Below are 7,966 nucleotides of genomic sequence, written 5' to 3'. Positions count from 1 at the left end.
TCTCTCTCTCTCTCTCTCTCTCTCTCTCTCTCTCTCTCTCTCTCTCTCTCTCTCTCTCTCTCTCTCTCATTACTTTGCTCAGTCAAATATGCACTTAAAAATTTCCCTCCATACATCAGAGGATCCATGATGGCACTGGTATAACTCATATCCCATTCATGCCTTCCCATCTTGTTCATATTTTTTCAGTAAACATTTCATTCAGTGTGTCGGAGGCCTCCCTCTAGTTCTTGTGGATTTTCCTGGATACCATTGCAGTGCTCAGGCTGTCCATCTGTCACCCTCCCTCTTGCTACATGACCAGCCCACGTTCTTTTTCCATTCAGTCATTCATGTCCTTGATGAGGTCATTTATGCTACCTTTCATGCAAAAATTAGAGTGCTATATTTTAAAATAACCTGCTTGAAAAAATCTAATAACTGACATTGACATGGTGTGGTTACCTTTCTCTGCATCAAGGGCACACCTTTCCCTGGAGGGAAAGAAAAGAGCCCTCATCCCTTTCCATAAGTTCCCATTTGTCTTAGCTCTGAGCTTGTAACTAGAAGAGAAGAGAATGAACTAGTTGCTCTTGGGAGGAAAAAAAAATCTCCCAGGACACATTTGTTTTGCATAGTGGTAGGCCAACACATCCACAGAGGGGAGCAAAGATCACATTCTGGAGAATGGGGATAGGGGGAATGCCTACTGTCAGGGTGAACTCTCACCACACCCCTGGAGAGCCTTCATATGTGCCAGGAGTGATACATTTAGCCAAAGGAAGTGATACATTTAGCCTGCTGGGAAACCCAGAAAAGAACAGGGGAGGTGGAGATGATTCCTGTTCCTTCCCTGGGGGAGGAGTATACAGGGGAAATACAGAAAGAGAATTGGTCTGACTAATACCTTGCCTTAAATCTATATATAGTCCCTGGTTTCTGAGAAGTTTTTTTTTTCCATATTTTTGCATACATGGTCACATCTATTCTCACAATAACCCTGTGAGGTAGTGATTATGCTCCTTTGAAAGATAAGAGAAAAACGAAAAAGGGTTCTTCATGATTTTGCTAAGCTTCCAAGTCAGTAACAGTGATGAGTAGTAAAAACACTGGGCTGGGAGTTAGGAGATCTGAGCTCTACCATTGATCCTTTGTGTGTCTCAGGCAAATCATTTTACCTCTATGAGCATCAGTTTCTTCATCTGTAAAATGAAAGAGTTATAATGGATGAGGGCTGAGATCCTATCAACCAATCAATCAATAAACAGGTGTTTCTTAAGTGTCATTGGAGGGGAAGGGGGTCCTAATAGCTGTGGGGGAAAGTGAGTAATAAGGGCCTTGTTCTGGAGACAACACTTGAGCCGAATTTTAAAGGAAGCCTTTAAAAGTTTTAAGTTCTGTCTGAACCTAACACAGTATATCTCTTCATCTTTGAATCCTCAGTGCCGAACATTGTGTCTGGCATAGAATCAATTTTGAATAAATGTGTATTGCTATTGTCTTTGCTGCCATTGTGAAATAAGCTCTTCTGATAGAATGTAAGCTCCTTGAAGTCAGGGACTGTTTTGATTTTGCCTTTATATCCCCAGTGCCAGCAGAGTACCTAGCACAGAGTAGATGTTGAATGAATGAATACAAAATTGATTAGAGCTTAGACCTCCCAAGGTTCTCATCAAACCATGGGCATACATGGCATGACTTTCAGGTGGTAAAGCTTTGTAACCCAAGCTCCAGGGCCCACTGCAGTTTTTTATTGTTTGAGATTAATGTCTTATTCATGCATGAGAGTGTGGAAGAGTTGGTTGGGGCAGGAGAAATCCAGGCTATTGAGTATCATAAGGTCCTTCTAGCTTCCAGCTTTGATGGAGAAGATGGATGCCAACTCTCCTTCAGGTTACTGAAGAGAGAAAGACTCTGGGAAGAGGTTGGCATGTAGAACTTGAACCACGTCCTCATTTCCAGCTTGCTGCACTAGAGCTTTAGTTGAATTTTCCTCTTGGGTGAAATCTGAGACACGTTTTTTTCTCTTGGTTGAGCTGAGATATATCACTGCTAATGGGAGAATTCTTTCAATCTATATTGTCTTGTATATATTTTCATAAACATACATGCATATTATGTGTGTGTGTATACACACATATACCTTCTCTGATTTATGCTTTACTATTGACTTGACTAAATGGGTTTCTCTGCTATTTACTATGTGTGTTCATTGTGGAACTGGTATTTAGTGGGATGTCAAGCCTTGGATGTAGAGCTTAGTGCATGCCTTCCACCTTAAGAAATAGTAATCAGAGGTTAGCCTGAACCTGAAAACTACATCTCTTAGACTAATAATGTGTAACGGAAGAGATAGATATAATTTTAGCCCAGTACTCCCTCTCTCTGAGGAGAGAAGAATAGTCTTTGGCTCCAACTTCCTGTTTCCCCTCCTGACAGGAATTAAATTTTCCCTTGGAGAAGAGTGGGAGGAAGAGATACTAGACATGTCTCTATGAATGGCACATGAATGAATTGGCTCTTGGTCAAAAGTACAGTAGCACACTTAGATCTGAATCTCCAGCCAGAGACTGAGAAGAACAAATGACACGATAGCAGAAATACTGCCCCATACAAAACTTATTCAAAAAGAAAGAAAGAAAAAAAAGGTTTATACACCAGAGGGAAACACAGCCTAGAGTCAGTGTGACACCATTTGGCAGCTGTCTGACAATACCAGACAGTAGTATTTTTATTTATGCTACAAATATCACTTCTACCTGGGAGGTCTGAATGGTAGTTTATGGTCTACTTATTGGCTAACTCAACAACTAATATCTTAAAATGACTGTGTGTATTCTCTACCCTCCCAACATTGTTTCCTATCCCCTTTACCATGCTTCTGATTTTCAGGAAGAAATGCAAGGTGTTTATTTTTTGTTGTTGTTCTCTTTGTAATTACCCCAAATCAGGCTTCCATCATTGGGAGCAAGCACATAAATGTCTAGTAACTTCTTTATAGTTTCTTCTGAGACTAGATCAATAGTAATTCAGTTTAATGATTCTAGATATCAAGGTAAAAATTTTAAAACTATTTGATTTGCCCATTTCTATAGAAAAAAATTATGTTTACTCTTATAAGCTCTTGGGTACATATATAAGCAGCCTTTAGTTACCTACTAGGACATTTGAGTAATTGAGAATGTGAGAGCCTATATATGGCCATACTGAATGAGATCAGTGATTGTTCTAAAAGAAATATTCACTCTCTAATAGTGGCACCAAGGTACATTCATTTCTTTTCATGACACCAACCTCAAAAGTAAATATGTGCTCCAAAATCATGTACACATTTATTTAAACCATTCCTTGGAATAATATATTTTGTAAATTCAATACCTATTATGCAAATTGTCTTTACATTGTTCAAAATTTTTGTCAGGATGTGGGTACATTCAAAAAAAGGGCTGCTTTTTAAATATGTGGACACAAAACTGAAAGAGAAGAAAAGTGACAACAATAAAGATTCAAAATAGTGAACAGGTGGTGGAAATGGACTGAATCAAAATGAAATGAACATGAATAAATGTAAAATTATATAATTGAATTCAAAAAATCAATTGCACAAGCAGAGAATAAAATAGACCTGGATTGATAGAAATCATATAAAAATAGGAATTTATAATTAGCTATAAGTTCAACATAGACCATTGGTGTGAGGCAGCTGCTAACCAAAGGAGATCTGAGCTCTACCATTGATCCATTGTGTGTCTCAGGCAAATCATTTTACCTCTACAAGCATCGGTTTCTTCATCTGTAAAAGGAAAGAGTTAACAACCAATCGATCAATAAACAAATATTTCTTAAGTGTCATTGGAGGGGAAGGGGATCCTAGTAGCTATGGGGGAAAGTGAGCAAGAAGGGCCTTGTGCTTTAGTCTTAGGTTACATTATTAGAAGTCGGGGACCAAAGCAAGTGCATCATTGTGTGGCATAGTAAATACTTGTTGATTGGGTCCATTACTGTGCACCCAATTTTGTGACAGACATTGAAAAACTGGAATATGTACAAAGGAAGGTAAACATGTTGAGGGGTCTAGAAAATATGTCCTATAGGACTTAGAGATATTTGAGGGAGCTAGAGATATTTCACCTGGAGATAATTTATAGGAGCAATGTGGAAGCCATGTGGAAGAGGGAGTAGACTTATTCTGTGTTAGTCAAGAGGGCAAAATGAGGAACAATGGGTAGAAGTTACAGGAAATGAGTTTTAGTTCAATATAAAGAACTCAATGGAACAGGTTGCCTCATTCAGTGCTCAGCACAGTGCCTGGCACATAGTAGGGGCTAAACAAATGCTTACTTAATGACTGATTAGCAAGATCCTCATCACTGTGAGGCAGGATGAAGCTATCTAGGATATTGTGGGAAGGATTACTATGTGGGTTGGTATCTGGCATAGATGGCTTTGAAGATCCTTTCCAACTCCAAGTCCTAGCTATCTATTCTTTCAAGATTCAAAATGGGTCTCCACTCTCAAGTTCTCATATTCTAGGATTTGGTGAGAATCTGTCCTTCATAACTGGAGAAAGATCAGTCTCCCTTTTCTAGATTGTAAGGTTATAACAATAAAATCATTCACATTTGCAAAACATTGAAATGCTTTACAAAATAGTTTCCCTAGAACAACTCTGAGAGGCAAGAAGTAAAAATTATACAAATGATAAACTGAGGCTTAGAAAGGTCCAATGTCAGACAGCTAATAAATATATCAGAGATGATATTTAGACCCTGCACCCAGTCCTGACTCCAGGTTTAGAAAGTTAGAATATAAGGTTCCCTGGAACAGGAGTCAGAAAACCTGGGTTCAAAATTCAGTTCTACCTCTTTTTTCTATCTCATCTACATTTATGACTGTGGACAAGTCATTTCACTTTTGTGCTTCCCAGTTTCATTATCTGTAAAATGAGAGGGTTAGATTTCTTTGGTTATTGTTCAGTAGTTTCAGTCATGTGCAACTCTTCATTAAATGAGATATCTAATATTACTTTCAGCTCTGAAAATATGATTGTATGGTCTTTTCTCTTCTCCTTATTGTTGTCCTTGTACTAATTTTGATTAGCTTTTCAGTATATTTGCTTCCACAGCAGAGCTACCTTTGCTGTTTCATTAATAATCATGAGAAATATCTGCTTTTATTTTCAAATCTAATTTTGAAACAAGTTTATTTTTATACTATGTTTTGAATGTTTTATGTTTATATGAAGGAATGGCTTAAGCCTTGGACCATTTTTTTGAACCATGGAGTTGTCAGTCAAATTACAGAGCTATTGCCTACAAGCCCCTTTGAAATTCAATACTGTCAAATTTCTTTATTTTATATCCCTGAGAAATCAGAGCTGCCTTATTCCCTAATGCCTTTAGGTTCCTGTGAACCAGCTTTTATTCTATTGTTCTGAACCTGTTCTTGTTTTCAAATAAGGCTGTATTTTTGGTTGAGTTGAATCTTATTAAAAATTATACCACATTGGTCTGAACCTAGGCTGCCCCAAACATTGACTATATTCCTAAACTGAGATTCCTTTGATAAGAAAAAATAATAATCACATGTGTACCTTCTGAAGAATTACATTCCAGTATTATGCAAACCAGCTTTAGGAATAAAATATGGCAAGGTATCTTCAATGCATATATATGTCAGTCAGACATTCAACAAGTGTTAAGTACCTAGTATGTTTTATAGCAGGTGTATCAAACATGGGGAGCTATAAAGGGGGGGGAGGGAAACTTAACTCTAAACCAGATTAAAATATAATTGGGAAATATTTAACAAAATAAAAACACAATGAAAAATAAATAATGTTAATATATGGTTTTCTAAGTCAATATATGGCCACAGGGATCCTTACATCCAGTGGTCCCTTTTCTATTTGAGTTTGACAACACTGGTATAAAGTACTGTTCTAGTTACTGGGGATACAAAAACAAAAGTGAAACAGTCCCTGCCCTCTAGGAGCTTCCACTCTATTTGAAGAGAGAATTGTGTACATGTATAGATATACACATGATAGATACAAAATAGATGCAAGATAATTGAGAGGTGGGAGGAGGTCCTAAAACCTAGGGATTGGGGGGGGGGGATAAAGAAAGTCTTCATGGAGAAGGAAGCATTCAAGATAAGTCTTAAAGGAACTAGGTATTCTAAAAGGTGGAAATGAGGAGGGAATACATTTAAGATTCTTTGAAAAACTTAACAACAGAGAGAATCTCGGGTGACGTCCCATTGAAAGATTTATAGAAGGACCTAGACAAGAGTTGTACAAAGTCAGAAGGCATAGATGGGTTGCTGTCTACATGTCTGAAGGGAATACCCATTTCTGAGATCACAGATTCATCACATGATCAAAGCAGAGCATTTATGGAATTAATGTTCTGTATGCATTGCTATGGTCAGGACCACAATTATGTTCCTTCCCCCCACAAAAAGTTCAATGGCTCATTAATGACTACTGTATAACATTCAAATTTCTTTGTATGGAAATTGAGAATCTCAGCAATTTTACATGCCCAGGCTTACCTCCTGTTACTTCCCTCCAACCAAACTGGATTATTTCTTATCCTCTGAATATAAATTGTGCTTTCCTCATTCCCTGACTTTTCTTATGTCTCATACCTGGAATGAATTCCTTTCCCTTTTTTGTTGTAGCAGTAAGCACCCTAGCATCCCCAGGGTGGCTGCCAATACAGGTTCTTAGATCTATTTTTCTAAAGGAAAGCAACTCAAAATGGGTTAACAATCTTGCTTTAATCAAACATATGTCATTTACCTAGTTCAGGGGAAAAAGATCAGCACCCCAAACTTCAGAGAATACAAACAAATTACAAGCAGAAGTTGTAAGCAGACATAAAAACAGATCAGCAGACAAGCTTCCAACTGTCTGACCATTACATCCATACCTAGTCAGTTACCAGAGAGGGAAGTATCAACATCTGGATTTTCAAAGCCAGGGAGCTCAACAGCTGCCCAGAGTCTCATCTGGTCAAATCACACTCTTCTCAAAGTGAGCCCCAAAACAAAATCTCATATCAGGGTATATATAGCCTTCTCCTGGCTCAGAGAATGTCACAATCCTCTTTGACCCACTGCCCAATCACAAAGTATCAAGGTGTGGGCATTCCTGAAAACCACACCTCCCACCACAGGCTCCAGGTGACCACATTCAGCCTACTGGGGGAAGAGTATATTTTCAAATCAAGGAAGGTTCTGAGTCACTTAAACCTAGCCAAGGGGCAGGGAAGAGCTTAAATTCCCATTCCCATAACATTTGTGCCACCTCATCCATGGAGACATCCCTTACCCCTGCCTGTTTTAAGTGGCCCTTACTCCTTTATAGCCCTTTTTTCATAAATTTCTAATGATTTTTTCTATACTTTAGTACGTTGAAGTTATTTGGTTTTTGTTGTGTTACCTATGAGGTAAAGAAGGAATGGTGTCTTATCTTCTGATACCTAGAATGATGCTCTGCTCTTATAATGCAGGATTTTCATAAATATTCATTGAGTGAATAATGCAATAAACAACAAAACCAATGGAAAAGATACCCAGGAATAAATGGGATTGGCTAATGTTCACAGCTCTACAACTACCCTTATTAAAATTTCAGTGTTTCTTCTCTGAAAGGAACATTTTGAATGGACTCAGACACAAATATGCAATCACAAACACAGTAAGAATTTCTCAGCTACTGTGTGGAGGACACTGTCCTCTGCATGCATGTATGTATGCCCTTAATAATGGAAGGTGATACTGCTTTTGATATTACTTTTTATACCCAAATCTTGACAGTATGCAGGGTTTTCAAAAGTAGTAGGTAGAGTAATTTGCAGCTCAGTGTCCAGACTTCAGCCATGCCATATAGACAGAATGGTACTTTTCTAACTTCTTGAGAATGAGGAGCCCTTTGGCATTGAGGCAGGGGTTGAGGCAAGGCCTGGAAGGGGATGGTCTC

The 7,966-nt window shown here is 38.2% G+C and overlaps 1 protein-coding gene across 3 annotated transcripts in view; it reads left to right on the top strand.

The window, feature by feature from the left end:
* Window positions 1-7,966, top strand: part of RAB3C (RAB3C, member RAS oncogene family) — a 352,364-nt gene that overhangs the window by 12,036 nt on the left and 332,362 nt on the right. The window lies entirely within an intron of this gene.

Source organism: Petaurus breviceps, unplaced genomic scaffold (genome assembly GCF_028583685.1).
Source record: "Petaurus breviceps papuanus isolate PSGF00001 unplaced genomic scaffold, PetGlider_PUasm1.0 229, whole genome shotgun sequence".
Classification (NCBI taxonomy): domain Eukaryota; kingdom Metazoa; phylum Chordata; class Mammalia; order Diprotodontia; family Petauridae; genus Petaurus; species Petaurus breviceps.
The sequence above is the reverse complement of the archived record's forward strand: the minus strand, read 5'-3'. Positions and strand labels throughout refer to the sequence as shown.